Below are 17,779 nucleotides of genomic sequence, written 5' to 3'. Positions count from 1 at the left end.
CTCCCGAAGGACCAGATCCGATCCAGGAAAGACCGAAGAGACTGCAAAATACCAGATTACAGATAATCAGCTGCTTTGTCTCGCTCAACCTGTCCACCTGTTATTTTAAGCTTCACACCCAGGCTGAATCCGGCGCTGTAGTCACGCGTGATTAACGCCACTGCTGCTGGTCACCTCTGCTAATCTCAGCCACTAACCTTAAGACTGTTTCTGGTGTTGGCGTCTTTTGGAGCATTTTGATGACCCTCTGAGGTCATCATATGTGCTAACCCTGACTCTAATCCTACGCCATGCTTAGGGTGAGCAGCCAGTATTAGCAAATGGTGTTTTGCAAAATCAAACTAAAGCTATTCTTTGGTATTTATAGGACGATGCGTCCACATATGGGCAACGTAAGCATGGTTACTTTGTTTCTGGTTTTCTTGGTGTAGCACTTACTATGTGGATCAAGCTGCCTATAAAATCCACAAATTGTATTGTTTGGATTCAAACTAATTCCCCTGTAATCAAATGAAATTTCATTGTTTTATTTGAAATTACAATGCAAATATATTTCCATACAAATACTTAAAGTTAGGCATACTAGAATGAGGGAGTAACAAGTCAGGTTATTATAGAAAACAAAGAAATAATTATAATGTAAGTACACTTAAGCACTGCATAATTAATTTTATTGCAGAGTAATTTTGCAGAAAAACAAATAATATTTTGCCCTTTTACGTCGTAAGTACAGTGCGATCTCAGGGCTACAGGCCGTATCACGGAGTTGTTTAACCTTGTCCGACTTCTGGGCATTTTACAAGAAAGAGACACATTATAGTGGAATACAGAAGAATTTCATCCTTAGTCATGAGCTTCGCTATAAAGTGTTACAGGATTGTACCGGAGACTCAGCAAGGCTTGTTGCTAGATCTCTCAAGGGGGCCAGAGGCCTGTACCAGAACTGGACTCAGGATTGTTGTGCGGAGGCAGGACAGTTTAACTGAAGAAGCTTTTGTTTACAACGACATGTCACTGACAAGGTGAAACAAAACCTAGAAGCTTGGCGTGGATTGATACACAATATAATACTAGGTGGAAAATTCCAGCGTGGCGGCCCGAGACATAAACGGTGACCGGTGCTCGCAGAGCGCATTGGAGGGAGAGAGAAAAGGTGTTAGTGGGTGCGTGGATGCAGGTTAGTGTGGCTGAAATCCTGTGAGTGTTTGTGACCAGAATCCAAAAGGTGAATCTTGGCGGTGATGTCGTGATGTAACCAGCTAGGAGCAAAGAAGCAAAGCAAGCAAACAAGACCTTGGACCCCGAGCTAGAATGTGAGCCAGTTACCAACTTAGGGTGGCTGACAAACTGGCAGTGAGGCGACGGTGAAGCTGGCCATAAATACCCTCTGTTGATTGCCATAAATTAGCTGCAGGTGAGCTGCCCAGGTAGGGTCTAAGATGGGAGCATAGTGTGCCTGCTTAAAAATGTCGATATTGCAGATGTGACTGGCTGTTTCTGTTGTCTCACATAGGGTGTTTTTTCTGTTGTTTTAGCCTTCGTTTGATAGTGAACACCATGCTGGAAATGGCCTGAGCTCTCTCTCTCTGCAGGGAGTTGAGGTTTATTTCTGGAATCTCTTTGCTAAACTGTTAGTTGCATCAGCTTTCATATTAAATATGAGCACGACTTGTGAGGAAAAGAGAAAAGAAAACATGTCAAGTTTTTTCATTGATAGTTGTATAACTGAAAACACTGATGCAAGTGCATTAGCTTCTTTTACTTGTATAACACTTTTAATGCTCCTTTGTGGCTAAATGAGTGCAGTAACGTTTGTTTGTGGTCATCTCACAAGACTTTCACAGATATGTCTAGATGCTATAATTCAGTGTGCGATTGCTCTTGCTGGAGAGGACCAGGAGTGAAGCCCTCACGCTTCCTCTTCTTTCTCACATTTTCAGCCTCCCGTCTGACTCGCTCTCTCGCCTTCTCCATCTGCCTCCCCGTTTAAGTTTCTTACTTCATTTACCTCACCTCCACTCGTCTGCTTTCTCTCTCTGATGTCTGATAATGGCTCGTTTCACTTCCTTCTGTCATCTGTCTCTCTCTCCACCATCCTATATGCTTTCAAAGCATGCTATAGCAGAGATGCAGCATCACGAACAGCATCTGCAGCAGGTAAACTGAGCAGCTGCTGCGTCACTGAGAGAGCAGACTATGGAGAGAGGAGAGTCTGCTGTCTGTGACAGAAGCTGTAGAGAAGAGGACTGTTAGCCTCAGACGGGAAATTTCAGTTTTGGAGCAGCTGTGTTACTCCTGACAAATTTACCAAAACTACCCTTAATTGCTAAACTGAAGTTTACTCTTGCTTTGTTTAAAAGATATTGTTAAAAATGGACGTTTACCATGGGGACCAAAATCCTGCTCTACACAAGTCTGAAGACATTTTTGAGACTCCAAATGTGGTTTTAGTGACAAAGTTACAGGTTAGGTTTGAGGAAAGGGGCTCTGTGTGTGTAACCCCACACATACTTATAAAGTGAGCGAATAGTAGCTGAGTTGTGTGGCTGTTGTGTGGTTGTTGGCAGTGAAAAAGACCACGTGGTCGGTTTATTTTAATAGCATGTATAAAAGACTGATTGGATATTTTGTGGAAGTGATGATTGCTTCTGAGCTAACCGGATAGCCTCGAGTACTGAACAGATTTGTTTTCCATGGTGATTAGTCATCACTGCTCCAACACTCAATTATAACGTTTGTACTGGAGTCAAAATTCAACTACTTCATTTATTTATTAATGTTTTGCTTCATGACATCATAGATGGTGCAAATCCCTATTTTGGATCTTGGTCCAGCTCCATGTTTGTTTTTGAGCACACAAGCTCCTCCCACCTGCTGTTCAAACCTTCGCTTCCTTGCAAGGAGCAACCAATCAGCAGAAAGAGCTGCTACCCTTCCTGCTTCAGAAGGAGGAAGCATGCTAGAACAGCTGTTCAGGGCAGACCCAAACATGTTTTTACCATGAAGAAGCCAGGGCAGCAGAGAAAAACCCACACAGGCACGAGGAGAAGGTGTAACCTCCACACAGAAAAGCACCAGCCTGGATTTGACCTCAGACTTTTTGCTGTGCAACATTGTGGCCATCCAGAGACTGAGCGTGCGAAACCCTCGACGTCTGGGTGACCACTGCTGATCACAGCTCATCAAATGGGAAGCAGCCTGTCTCTGACTGAACTCATCCTCGGGTAGAATGACCAAGGTTGCAGATGCCTAATTTGACAGGTTGGCAACACTTTGAAATCAGTGTGAGTCTGTGTCAGTGAACGCAACTTGTTGGCAACAGTGTCTAATTGTAGAAGGAGACTCAATTCAACTGGTTGCCAGCTGGCTGCATTCTGGTTATTTTCCCATTTTAAAGCAAGTTTCAAGTCTCCGAGACTCTGAATGAAAAGATAATGTGAAATCTTGTGTGATGTGAATGTCCGTGTACATACACAGCAACAGATTCACAGTGTTCACCGATTTATCACAGTTAATCGTGTTATCTTAAACTGACTCCAACATAATGTCATTTTATTGCTTTCTTGAAGCTCTGAAGACAGAAAGTGACTGCGAGCGTCCAACAGATCACATGAGACTCTAAGTTCATTGAACATGCAGCAGTTATGATTGTGCCGCAGGCTCTAAGTCCAATGGCATATGTAAAGAAATAAATGATGGTAATATATAAATATATATTGAGTCAATTATTTCAAAAACAGAATTGATATCAAAATAAATATGAGACGACACTACAGTGGCTCAGTGTAACGGTAAAGTGTGGTGAACAGTGCTCTGCAGTAACAGGGTAACAGTGCAGAATGCAATAAACTGTTAACACGAGACACCAGATGATTCTCTGCTGGGTGATGTGTTGCTTTAAAGGAAGGAAAGGGAACCATGTGGAGATTTGTTGATAAAAAAACACACGGCCATATGTAAGAGGTCCTAAACTTTGTGACTAAAACTCACTGAGTTGCAGTAATTTGTTATTTAAATGGAAGTGGTAGAGAAAGGTCAGACAAACCCTGAAGTAAGACCAGGCAAGGGACTGATTTGATCTGTGTTTAAATCTGAGTGAAGGCGACATGTTGTTCGAGTGTCCAGCAGCTAAAATGTAATGATGAAGAAAAACTAACAATGTGGAGGTGTGAGGGTAAAAAATCATAGTTTCCAAGTTACAAAGATTTCTGTCAGTTTTCCACCAATAAATCATTGAGTTGATCTTGAAGACCTCGGTGGAAGTGAGGCAACTCTTCAATGAATTGTTAACAAGAGCCCGCTCTACACCTCTACGAAGCTTTAGCCAAATTCATTCAAAGCTCCTGAGCTTCCATGTTTAACTAGTGATTACATTCATTAGTTAAAAAGGCTTTAAATGTAATTCTGAGGATAGATAAACACAGCTGAAGTTCAAAGAAAGTCAGAACTCGGTTAAACAATGAAAAACACAGAATTCATTGTGTGAGGATCGGTTCATACTTCATACTTACTCTCGATCATTCTTTTCTAATCTACCTGCTCTGACTGTCCCACATGATACTCACAGTAACTGGATTACTCCTTTAAATCTGGAGGTTTCTGCAGGATCAGGCATGAATACAAATTTCCAACTGCAACAAGGTTCAATCCTGACCATGAAAACTGAATGCGTGCCACGCAAAACTAAGTTGGGCAAAAAGCCACATTTTTATGGTGTTGATTGATTTATTTATTTTGAATAAATCTTTGCTCATCCTGCAAAAAGTTGGGTCTGAGATGGAAGCGCATGAGCTGAGCTTGCACTGAGCCCCAGTCTATCAAACAGACAGCCTGCACTGGACTTCACATATTGCTAATTGGCAGAAGCAGTTCTCTACAGGGATACGCCTTGAGGTGACCCTTATTGTGATTTGGCGCTATATAAATAAAATTGAATTGAATTGAATATGTGATATTAGCAACGGGAGCATTTTGTGCATGCAGAATGAGAACCAGAGGCTAATTCTATAGTGGACGTTAAAGCTCGGTCTGTTTCATGACTCCAGCTCCTCCCTGCCCTCTTGTTTCTTTGTGCATTAGCAATACGTCTGATTCAGACCCTCCCGTACACAGAATAGCACCAAAAGAGAGCAATAATTCTGTAGGATAAATAAGAGAAGTGTGCCCTCAAAATGAATTTAAAAACATGAATGCTGTCTGTAGTCTGAGAGCCGAGCTCGTGGGTGGACACTCTGCACCCAGAGGTATGTGTGGTGAGTAGATGAATTCGCTTTTTTTAACCTTGACAGTGGCCTTGTAATGAGGTCATAAATCAAACGCAGTGTGTTGCTGGACAGTGGGAGTGATGCTGCAGTGTGGCGTCGTGGTCTGAGCTGCAGAGAGCGCCGTTTCTCACGCGTTCTTGAATGCTCGCCTTCCCCTCCTATTTTTATCCTCCTTCCCCTCCTTTCCTTTGTCACTCACTTTGATTCCCATCCTCATTATCTGTCTCTTTTTTCTCCTGTGTCCTCACTTTCCTCCTCCTTTATTTCCATATCAGCCCCCCCCCTCGGTGCCTTCCTCTAACTCTGCAGTGACAGAAGCCTCTGAGAGTGTGTACTGCATCTACTGGCTCTCTCAAGTATTTCCCGCTCTCGTTCTCCCCTTGCCTTCATCTCGCTCCCTCGTGACTCCCTCCGGTCGCTCATTTTGGCACCGAGCAGTCCCTCACGCCTTCTTGCTAGTTGCGCTCTGATGCCTCAGCTGATTGCATGAGAACACGGTGACAAACGGCCACTCACTGTGTGCCGGGGGGGCACCAACGCCACTGGCCACGACACAACGGTGTGTTTGTGGAAGGGTTGGGGGGTTATTGTGGAAAACTGTGGATTTTTGGTGTAGTGTTGCCTCTTGTAAATGTTGTTTATTGTTTCATCATCAAACTGATATTTGAAAGCTGCAGTTTTATTATATTTTAGGGCAGGAAACTGACAGCAAAACCTCTGAGATCTCTGTGAATTGTTCAGGCTAATGTAACATGCTAATGTAACGTGCTAATGTAACGTGCTAATGTAACGTGCTAATGTAACAAGCTAATGTAACGTGCTAATGTAACGTGCTAATGTAACATGCTAATGTAACGTGCTAATGTAATGTGCTAATGTAACGTGCTAATGTAACGTGCGACGTTCGTGGTAACAGACGTGTGCAGATCAACAATGGATCATAGCTCGAGTGCGGGAGAGAGTATGAGCGTGCAGCGTTTACAGTGTGGAAGTACTGACCTTACTTTGAGTTTGATTCCATAAAAGTGACAAAAACATCAGCGTCTGCTGTAAACTCTGCGTGGGAAGAAAACTTCTTTCTACTGGAAAAAACCCCAAAACTTCTGAGCGAGCACGCCGCCACGGGAATGTGACATTTACCGAGAAACCCTCGGATCCCCCCACTGACACGAGCGCTGCAGCACTCCTGCTAAACAGGTGAAAATAGATTTAAGAGCGACAGGACTCAGAGCTGCTGAATCTTTGATTTTATTGATTTTCTGCTGTTTACTTTTATCTATTTGAAAGAGTGTAAACATAAAACGTGATTTTATTTCATATGCAGGAGTATGCAGGAAATAGGTTTAAATGTTAAAAACATTCAAGTCAAACACAGTTGCATATAATTTAATTGTTGCTTGGTGAAATGTGCATAAAGTTAAAAGATTAAAACTAATAAAACTATTTTTAAAAAGAGACTTTTTCATTTGATTACATTTCATATCATGCAGAAAAAATAGAATTGGGCTGAAAGGTCTGACGCTTTATTACATATTTAGGTTGTGTTTCGTGTAACTAAGTAATTACTTTTTAAAATAAGTAATCAGTAAAGTAACAGGATTACTTTTTGGAGGCGTAATCAGTAATTAGTTACTGATTACTTTTTTCAAGTAACTTGCCAACACTGGTGGCCATAATGCACAGCACCATCCATCTTCTTCCGCTTATCCGGGGCCGGGTCGCGGGGGCACCAGCCCAAGCAGAGAAGCCCAGACCTCCCTCATCCCCACGGTCTGCCAGCGCTAACCGTGACACGGTGTCTATGTGCGTTATTTAAGTACTGAAGGTATTTGCTCGTCGTTTTTTTTTGTTTGTTTGGGTTTTTTTGCCTGTCCCATTTGGTTCTTTAGCCGTCAGAATTGTTGTCTGAAGACTAACAAGGAGACCCGATGGATTTACTTTGCCAAATGGATCATCACGGCCTTGCCGTATTGGTCCGATCGACCTTTGTTGTTATTGTTTATTTTATTTTATTTTCAGTTGTTACAGACGGGACAGACATGACTGAGGGACAGGAAAGGGAGAGAGAAAGAGGAAGGAAAAGAAAAACAGGAGGGGAGAGGGACAGTGAGAAAGGAAACTTAAAAAGAGAAAAAGGAGAAAACAAGCAAAAGCAACAGAGCAACATACTAAACACAACACCACCACGTTAATCTCGCTGAGTGTAAACAGCAGTAAATACTAAATATTGAATGTTGTTGTGCAGCACGCAGGACAGACAGCGCACAATGTGCTTGGAAGTAGCAGCCAAGAAAGGTGTAGTTTAAGTCTACGAACAGTGAACACCTGTGTGCACGCCTGTGTGGATCAGTGCGCTTGTATTCAAAAGGTTTCCCCATGTAATGGTCTGCAAGAGGATGTAGCCATAGCCCCGCCCCCCCAGGGCATGAAGCAGGCATGGAGGAGATCCAGGCTCCAGACATCCAGAGGCCCCAGAGTGCGAGAGCCCAAGGAGGACCGCCGGAGGGGCATCCGTGCCACCCTCATGGGAAGGGCTGAGGAGAGCCCCAGACGAGGGGTCACCCAGCAGCCACGGAGCAGAAGCCAGAGGAGGCTGCAGTGGTGTGCCCGCCGGCTCTGCCGGCAGCCAGCTGTGCCAGAGTGAACCGAGCCGCAGGCCCAGAGGCCTGAGAAGAGGCCTGACCGAGCAACAGGCACCAGGCCCCGCCAAGTAGCCACCGGGAGTGAGCTGGTACATACCTGAGCGCCCAGCCCCGGACACCAAGAACCACCAACGCACCGACCTCTGAGGGCATCAGTCACCGGCAGGGAGTGCGGTGAGGGGAGACAGGCCTTGGAGGGCCTGGGAGTTCCCAGAGAGGTGGAGTCTAAGACCCGACCTGACATATAGACACAGACAAACCGGCACACACAGACACAAACATGCATTCCCACCCTCATGCACACATATACAAATACTCTGCACTCACACAGCGTAAAGATAGACACAAATGGACACTGTACACACAATTACACTCCCCAAACATACTCTATACCCCGGGTCCAGGTACCCTCGCCCCCAGAGGGGGAACCTAAACCCAGGAGATGTTACCCTTTCCCCAGGGGTGGAGGCAAGCAGTCTGCCTATTAGTGACCTTGAGTGACGTCCCATTCTTAATCCATAGGGTTTAATGTAATGTCAGCTGTAACCGCTTCAGATTTTCTGCACATTTGTGAGTTTCTGGCCTGCCTCACAGTCTCCGTTCTAATTCATCCCAAAGGTGTACTATCAGGTTGATATCAGGACTCTGTTAAGGCCAGTCAAGTTCTTCTACACCAGACTTACTCAAGGCTAGGTCTTTACGGACCTTTATGGACCTTGCTTTGTGCACTGGTACACAGTCATGTTGGAAGGGCCATCCCCAAACTGCTCCCACGAAGTTGAGAGCATGAATTTGTCCCAAATGTCTTGGTATGCCAGTGCTTAAGAGTTCCTTTCACTGGCACTATGGGCAGAGCCCAGCACCAGAAAGACACTACCTACCACTTCATGGCTGAGTTGCTGTCATTCAAAACTGTGTCCACTTTGTAATAACAGCACTAACAGTTGACAGAGGAATAATTAGTCGTGAGGACTGGAGTTGTTGCACGGGTGGCATCCTATTACAATGCTGGACTCCACTGAGCTCCACCATTCGTTCACAAGTGTTTGCAGAAGCAGTCTGCATGCATAGCTGCTTGGTTTAGTACACCTGAGGCCACGGCAGTGATTGAACACCTGAGGTCAATGATTTAGATGCATGAGTGAATACTTTTGGTGTATTTTTAAATACAGCATATGGATGTACCGTGCCTCGTAAAATTAACACAGTCAATGAGTCTGCAGGAAATTTTGATAACGCCAAATAAAACTTAATAAAAAGAAAAAGGAAGGAGTTTCAGTCTCAGCGTCATCCCACAGTGTGTTGTGTGTCACATGTAATACCTGTGTTTGAAAATCTATTTGTCTCGAAAAGTGAACAATTAACAGGAAGCACCATCAAACCGCTCTTAGTGCAGCGAGGCAGTAGAGGCAGGAGTTTGATAACAAGCTTGAAAGAGACAGGCAGAGAGGTACGACCGAGGTGATTAGATCAATGCCCAGAAAGATCCAAAATCTGGAGAGCCTGCCAGATCTGAGGAGAGGCTGTTTGCTGTGTGTGTGTGTGTGTGTGTGTGTGTGTGTGTGTGTGTGTGTGTGTGTGTGTGTGTGTGTGTGTGTGTGTGTGTGTGTGTGTGTGTGTGCATACTCAGAGAGCAGAGGCCAATTAGTGTGACTGCACTATGAGGCACATGGCTGTTGCACAGAAGTGGAGCACTGAGGCACTGCACGCTCTAAGCACAGGCAGCATTCAAACAGCATTTCACTTCAAATAGCTGTGAGCTTGACAAGAGGGTGAAGCTTGTGTTTATGTTTGTGGGTTGTGTTGTTTTTTGCAGGGTTTTTTACCACTAAACACACAACATTCAGACAAGGTCACACTGGAGGAAGTCAAAAGAAAGAAAAGCAGGTTCCTGGGAGCATCTCGACCCAGCAAAGGGCCCCTCAGCAAGGCCAAGAGCTTCCCGTAGGCTGCAAGTCAGTGTTTGAGCCGACACGGGGGGTTGTGTGTATTATGGTTGTTATATCTTTGTAATTCTATGTTGTAATACATTCATGGATTTTGCATTTTGTTGTAGTTTTGGATCCAGTGTAATAACAATTCACTCAGCAAAACAGAAGTACAAACTTCTTGGATGGGCTGCACCACACAGCAGGACATACTGTTTATCTAGAAAGCAACCACCCACATGGATGAATTGTCAAAATATATAAATAAATAATTACAATACTATTAACTCAGTCTCAAGTGGTCATTATTGGAACTGCAGTTTATGGAACTGTAGCTGTGTTGTAGGCAGGGTGTGGACTCGAACGGGACAAGAGGCAAAAGACTATAAAAACAAAACAGGAAGTAACTACACACAAAGACAAGACTGATGTGCAACACAGCAGGGTTAAGAAAACAAGACACTCAGGAGAATATACCAAACAACAAAAATAACCACTTACTGACACAAAGAACTAAGATTTTGCTTCATCTTTCAGCCTCGTCAGTTGCTGCTTTATTTCATATTTGGACATTTTGCAGTTTGAAGGTCTTGAGAAAGTCACAACAACACCTCAGTGACCTGTTCTACCGAAAGGCGGTCGGACGCGGTGCCATTTGCAGTCGGTTCATACTCACACCTGTACTGGCAGCATTTAGAGTCTAACCCGCACGAGTGGAAATGCTGACACAAAACCCGACATTTTGCATATCTCAGTGTTAAAGCATTTGGAAGGAAAGAACCAGGATTCAGACCAGTTAATTAGGCTGAGAATGCACTTAATGAGAGCAGATCAAATACACTTTTATTAGCTCTTTGTGTGAGAGGATTGCTGAACATCCAGAGAAACACACACACACACACACACACACGCACGCACACACACACACACACACACACACACACGCACGCACACACACACACACACACGCACGCACACACACACACGCACACACACACACACACACACACACACACACACACACACTCACACACACTCACACACACACACACACACGCACGCACACACACACACGCACACACACACACACACACACACACACACACGCACGCACACACACACACACACACGCACGCACACACACACACACACACACACACACACACACACACACACACACACACACACTCACACACACTCACACACACACACACACACGCACGCACACACACACACGCACACACACACACACTCACACACACACGCACACACACACACACACACACACACACGCACGCACGCACACGCACACGCACACGCACACGCACACACACACACACAGCCCGTTAGCAGGACGGCTCTCAGTCTGGTGCAGGAGATGAAAGAGGAGATGTGAACTGTTCCTCTCTGTGAGACACCAAGGCCAACGTGAGAGGGGAGCACTAACACAGCATTGTTTTTGTGCTTGTTTCCAACCCCGGGGTGTGAATGTTAATGCTAGAATATTTTTTATGCTCTCAAAAAGCATCTGAAGCCAATTGCATTATGTCACCATATTAAGCTCATTTTCATCCCCCGTCTTGGGAGCAGATTAATGCAAAGCACAAACAAGACTTGGGTGTCCTTGCTCAGGGCCACCGTTTGGCTCCAGCTTCCTACCTTCTCTCTTGTTTACCTGCTAATGGGCAGCTTTTTGTTATCACAGACAAACCATTGTAAAATATTTAGCAATTTGCTGTATCATGCCTCAAATAGCATGTAAAATAACAATGTCTGCTCCACAGAGGGTAGCACACCAGTTGTATTCTCAATCCCTGATGTCAATGCATAGGATCCTGCTCCGAGTAATACAGGACTGCATCTCATCCTGGTTCTGTCACCACTAAATTGAGATCACGCAGTTCTGGATAACATTTCACATCGATTTTGTAGCATCACAGCTGAATGACAGTGTCTGCCTTTGGCTCCTGTTAAATATGTATAAATTCTCCCTTTGAAGCGTGATTCTGCACCTGTAAGCCTGTGAAACAGCAGGAGACTGACAGCAAATATTCATGAATCACCAGCCATGAAACACGATACTTGAAGCATAAAGCCGCAGCGCACCACATATGCACCTATACATTTATTACCTGCAATGCATCACTGATAAACATTACAGAGTTCCTCTTTGTGTCCAGATCAGTTGGTAACATGTGCACATGTAGCTGAGTGAGGACTGTAGGGAGCTGCTGCCACCCAGAGGTGAACTTTCTTATTATGTTTTGCAGCATTGTCCTCATGTAGTAAACCTAATAAAGTAATAAAGTATGTAAAGTATTTGCAACTGGGACTGTGGATGTGTGACCTCTACAGTTTTAATCAAATTCAAATTCAATTCAAATTCAAATTTTATTTGTCACGTACACAGTCATACACAGTACGATATGTAGTGAAATGCTTGGACAACTGCTCGTGACCTAAAGAGAACAAAAAAGGAAAAGGCTATGAATAAGATAGGAAATAAATATGAAAAATTAAAAAGGGTAAATTTAACTAGGAAGGAATAAAATATAAATTAAGGTTAAAAATGAAATAACTGTACAACACAAATTAGAATGAAGGGTAAATTTAACTGGGAAAGAATAAGATAAAATATATAAATTAAAGTTGAAAATAAAATAACTGTACAACAAAATACACAATATAGAACTATATAAGAATGTATGAAGAAATATAAATAAATATATACACAATAACAGCAGCTGTACAAGTATTAACTGGAAATGAAGAATATAGTGACCAGTGTTGTGCAAAACCAAAGTCCAGAAAGTCCAGTGTGTGTGTAAGAACCATATGTGTGGGTCAGTACTGTGTGGTGGTGTGATTAAGAGACCGTATCGCCTGCGGGAAGAAGCTCCTCCTCAGTCTCTCTGTGTTGGTCTTCAGGGAGCGGAATCGCTTTCCTGACCTCAGCAGAGAGAACAGTCTGTTGTTGGGATGGCTGAGGTCCTTCACCATCTTCCTGGCCTTGGTCCAGCACCGCCTGCTGTAGATTGAGTGCAGGTCAGGGAGCTCGGAGCGGATGGTGCGCTCAGCTGACCGCACAACCCTCTGTAGAGCTCGTCTGTCCTGCATGGTGCTGTTCCCGAACCAGGTTAAGATGTTTCCCGCCAGGATGCTCTCTATGGTGCAGGAGTAAAAGTTCCTGAGCACCTTGGAGGGCAGTTGGAAGTCTCTCAAGCGTCTGAGGTGGTAGAGACGCTGTCGGGCCTTTTTCACCACGGTGTTGATGTGACAGGACCATGACAGGTCCTGCGTGATGTGAACTCCGAGGTATTTGAAGCTGTCCACTCTCTCCACTGGGCACTCGTTGATGACGGGGGTCTGGTAGTTCCTCTCCTGCTTTGTGCTGAAGTCCACTATCAGCTCCTTTGTCTTACTGACGTTTAGAAGGAGGTTGTTCCTCTGGCACCAGTTCTCCAGATTCCTAATCTCCTTCAGGTAGGTCGTCTCGTTGTTATCAGAGATCAGGCCCACCACAACGGTGTCGTCAGCAAACTTGATGATGGTGGTGGAGCTGGTAGTGGCCACGCAGTCATATGTGTACAAAGAGTACAGCAGGGGGCTCAGAACACACCCCTGGGGGGCTCCAGTGCTGAGAGTGGTGGAGGCTGAGACATGTCCGCCCATCCTTACTGCCTGTGGTCTGCCAGTTAGGAAGTTGGAGATCCACTGACACATAGATGAGCTGAGTCCCAGATGCTCCAGCTTGGTGGTGAGTGTGGAGGGAATTATGGTGTTAAATGCAGAGCTGTAGTCTATGAAGAGCATTTTAACATAATTCCCCCTTCTAGTGTCCAAGTGAGTGAGTGATGTGTGGAGGAGATGAGAGATGGCATCGTCTGTGGAACGATTTGGACGGTAAGCGAACTGTAGTGGGTCCAGTGTGTCTGGTAGTGAAGAAATGATGAAGTCTCTGACCAGGCGGTCAAAGCATTTCATCACCACTGAGGTGAGGGCTACAGGGCGATCTGTTAGTTATCTGATGTATGTGTGATGCTGCAATGACTACATGCATAAAGATTAAGTATGTACCAAGAATAATGTTGCTGATTTTTCTTTTTCTAAACTTTGCTTTGTATTATCCATATTTTATTTCATAAGTACTGAGACTATCTTTTCTTACGTTTGCATGCCAGAAAAACCATATGCATTTTATTTGGTGATTTTTAGTCATGAATAAGTTCATAAGTTCTGAAATCAAGCAGTTAATTAAATAACAAAATTGCAGCAAGTTGATCTTCAAAGCCATTTTTTTTTCATGATTTGAATATTTATATTACTTGCTGATGCTCTTTAATACACTCGTAGTCCATCTGTAACTGTGCATTTTCTAATTAAAGAATGCAATTATTAATGCAATGAATTTAAATGTGTTCAGTATTCATTCACTCTTGTCTGTTATAAATCTTACGGTGAGTAATTAGTCACTTTGTGACAGCTTTGCTCTTCTAGCATGAAATTAATAAAACAGCACCAGACCAACTAAATGTAAAGAAGCACAGAACAACTCTCATATGATGGAGCGAGCACATGAAACTCTGGAAGCCGAGATATTACTGGACAGACTACAGTAGAAGTACACATTAGCTTTGAAGTGATAGCTTTGACTGAGTTAATTTGGTCATTATCTGGAAAACTGAGAAAGGCAATGCATGATCCAGCTAGCCTGACTGGTTTTTGACTTTATTATTACTCTGTGACAGATTCAAGTGTTCAGTATGGCACTGATTTTTTTTTTAAATCTTTATCTTTTTTTCTTTTTTCTTTGTTATAGAGATTCCTGCACATGACACTGCCCACTGCATGCACTCTCAGTACAGATTTAATGCAGAGTGTGACTTTTAAACTGGAGCACCACTTTTACTGCTGCCAGCATCATGATAACGTAGCTAGAAATTGCCACAAGGTGGCAGTTTTGGACTGAACCTGAGAAATCTCAGCTTTTAATTTGTTCTCTTTGAGCATACAGCTTTTTACATTAGGAAGCTGCACTAATACCTTTGGTTAAAGACATAAATAGTTTGGGTGAAGCATAAAGTTAAAGTTAGTTGATCTGAAAAGTCAGCCTCAACATTTTAGTTTAAGCAAAGGATGGGAAGATCACACTCAGTCCAATCAGAAACAAGCTAGAGGGCGAAACTTACTCTTTAAATGATCAGTAGGAATCTCTTTAGAAAAGGAGCGCGATCGTTTCAGTGGCAGAAGTTTTCAACATTTAATTGGCCGTGAGTCATGTGGTCGTTTGTCCTGTTTGTGCTGACAGATGTTAGAAAAATTCAAACTCATTCAATTATGTTTAAAAGGATGTATTATAATAACTTTGTTTCTTCTAATGCAGCGCTCACTGAAAAACAGACTTTCATTAGCATAACATATATTACATTACTATATATCACATCTATATTATATCTATACATAGATACTGGGGCTGGTTCTGCCAGAGGTTCTTTCTGTTAAAAGGGACTTTTGCCAAGTGCTTACTCACACTATAAAGCATTTTGAGGCAACTGTCAGTGTGATTTGGCACCAAACTGAATTGAATATTATTGTATTTTCAAGCAATACTAGAAACCATGTCATTAGTTTTTGTTTTGTGCTTTGTCAACAGTTTGTTTAATTACATAAGGTTCAGAAAAACCAACCAGGATGCCTCGCTAATGTGCAAGTAGCAGTCTAATACAAAAGGCAGCATGACGTCTTGTATTCAATTTATCATTATGAACTATATAAGCAAAAATATATTAAATTAATTATGATTTAGTGTACAAATACATATTTCTTATTGCGAGATATGATTTTTAAATGTATTCAGTTAATTGCAGTAGCCTCTGCTCTTCCCCAGATTTGAGGTGTCGTCTCTGTAATGTTTCTTCCTGTCAGCTTAAGGTAGTGATACTTTCACTTTTCATGGCGTGCATAGAGTTACCAGAGGAACTATAACTCCATGAAAAGCAAGCAGTTGTGATAGAGGGATAATAAAAGTTCACTCTGTGCGTAGCTTCAGCCACAGTGCTGAGAACAATAAGCTTTCTCAAAAATCACACCAGCAGCAGCACGGGCAAGAAAGCATCTGTGAGCTCTATTTGGCCTTGCATTGGAAAGTGTCTGCTTTGATTGTAGAGCCTTGACATTTCTAAAGGCTGTGTGTGTGTGTGTGTGTGTGTGTGTGTGTGTGTGTGTGTGTGTGTGTGTGTGTGTGTGTGTGTGTGTGTGTGTGTGTGTCTGTTATTTGCCTGAACCAAGAAAGTGTCCCTGTTCGAAAAGCAAAGCAATGTTCAAATGTTTCTTGTCCAGCGATGTGAGATCCAATTTGTAAACTATTGCTTGCTTAGATAGATTCCCAACCCAAGAGATAAGTCCTACAAATTCAAAAGAGCTCAAACTTGCCTTATTTTGGAATTTAACTTTTAATTATTATCCTTCTCTGTGCGTTTTTTTTCCGCCAAATAACTCATTAATGTTCTTCCTAGTTTACTGTCATCGATGTGAAATAAATCAAGAAATCCTTATGAGTCATCAAAAAAGCTGACGATTTAATCTGTACATTTCAACACACTGAGAATATGTAATACAGACAAATCGCATTATGTCGTAGCCTGATTTGTCTGTTTTAAACTTACCTGAATGCATAAACCTTTATGTTTAATGAATGATAAAACATATAAAGCTTATTATATTTTCATCGTGAACTTTCAGTTTGAGACAGAAAAGCTCTGCCAGGCACTGTGGAGGCTAAATAATTTCCCGCATAATCATTGGATATTAAAAAGAAGAAAAGAGTGAATTTAATTGGCTTCTCTCGTACTGTCCCTAATATCGACCAATCGAAACGGGAGTGGGCGTGGCTTGAAACCGGACTTTCTTCATGGCTTTTCTGCTGGCAGAGGGAGGGGTGATGAGAGTGTTGTTTTCTGTTGCTGCCGGGAACACACAGAGCTGCCAAGGTCGGTGAAAGTACTGCACACAGCCAGGCTTCGGTGCTGAGCTCCTGTAGACTCCTACACCGACAGACATACCGGTGAGTTTTGAGGTTTGCGCAACTTCGATTCGTGTTTTGCCGGCCGCAAAGATGGTGGGGTCTGTGGGTTAACTTTACTTGGTGTCTTGCCAAAATGTGTACCCGTACAAATCGGGGACTGTCAAACGAGTTCACATGGAGTAATGGGGAGCAGGCGGAGGAAGCGCCAACTTGCTAGCTAATATTAGCTCCTGAAATGAGTTACGTGGTAGCGTAATTGTTGTAATCTGCCCGCGGTTTTGTTCTATTGATATTCACATATGTTGTGATTTCTTTTCCGAGGTTTACTTAGTGGTGCTAGCTTCACGGTCCGGTTAGCCCACAAACTTAGCTCGGGACTGCTGGAGGCGTTAAATTCGAGCCACACTGCTCTTGTTTTCCCGTTGTTGATTTATAGAAACGCATTGTTTTTGCTCTATTTTGATAGCAGATATATGTTAGAACCCGGTTCGGTGAAAAGTTATAACAGTTTAACAACTATCTCCGTCTGAAATCACTGCTGTGTAGACACCGCTGCAGACTGATAACAGTGTCCGGTTCATCCTCAGGCAGGTGGTTGGATTAAATGATTTCCTTTCTACTGCTGTAATTTCTGACTGATTGCTGCCTCTTGAACTGGCAGAGGGGGAAAGGCGGTTATAATGTATTTGTGGCCTCAGTCTGCAGCTGATAAAAGTAGCTGTTTGTGTGTCCTGACATGATCTACAATGTGGAGCTCTGCGTCGGCCCTCCGGGTGTTATTCCAGGCTATACTTTATTATTTCCTATTACAACAACAACACACCCCCGCCCCTGGTTCATTCAGCCCAGTACCTCCATCCGTTGCAGTGCTGCCATGTAGGTGGTGGAATCTAGATTCGCTGTGCCTTGCCAGAGGAATTA

The 17,779-nt window shown here is 43.3% G+C and overlaps 1 protein-coding gene across 9 annotated transcripts in view; it reads left to right on the top strand.

Annotated features, from left to right (window-relative positions):
- Positions 1-16,738: 16,738 nt before the first annotated feature.
- Positions 16,739-17,779, top strand: part of fam49a (family with sequence similarity 49 member A) — a 31,444-nt gene continuing 30,403 nt past the window's right edge. For 4 of the 9 annotated variants that reach the window (XM_080289775.1, XM_026194183.2, XM_026194186.2 and 1 more), the window contains exon 1: positions 16,739-16,897. The gene's annotated coding sequence lies outside the window, so the exon portion shown is untranslated. The remainder of the gene's footprint in view (positions 16,898-17,779) is intronic. The other 5 variants (XM_080289771.1, XM_026194180.2, XM_080289773.1 and 2 more) reach the window with 5 other exon arrangements.

This window comes from Astatotilapia calliptera, chromosome 15 (genome assembly GCF_964374335.1).
Source record: "Astatotilapia calliptera chromosome 15, fAstCal68.1, whole genome shotgun sequence".
Lineage (NCBI taxonomy): Eukaryota > Metazoa > Chordata > Actinopteri > Cichliformes > Cichlidae > Astatotilapia > Astatotilapia calliptera.
This window is presented reverse-complemented; position numbering and strand designations above follow the sequence as displayed.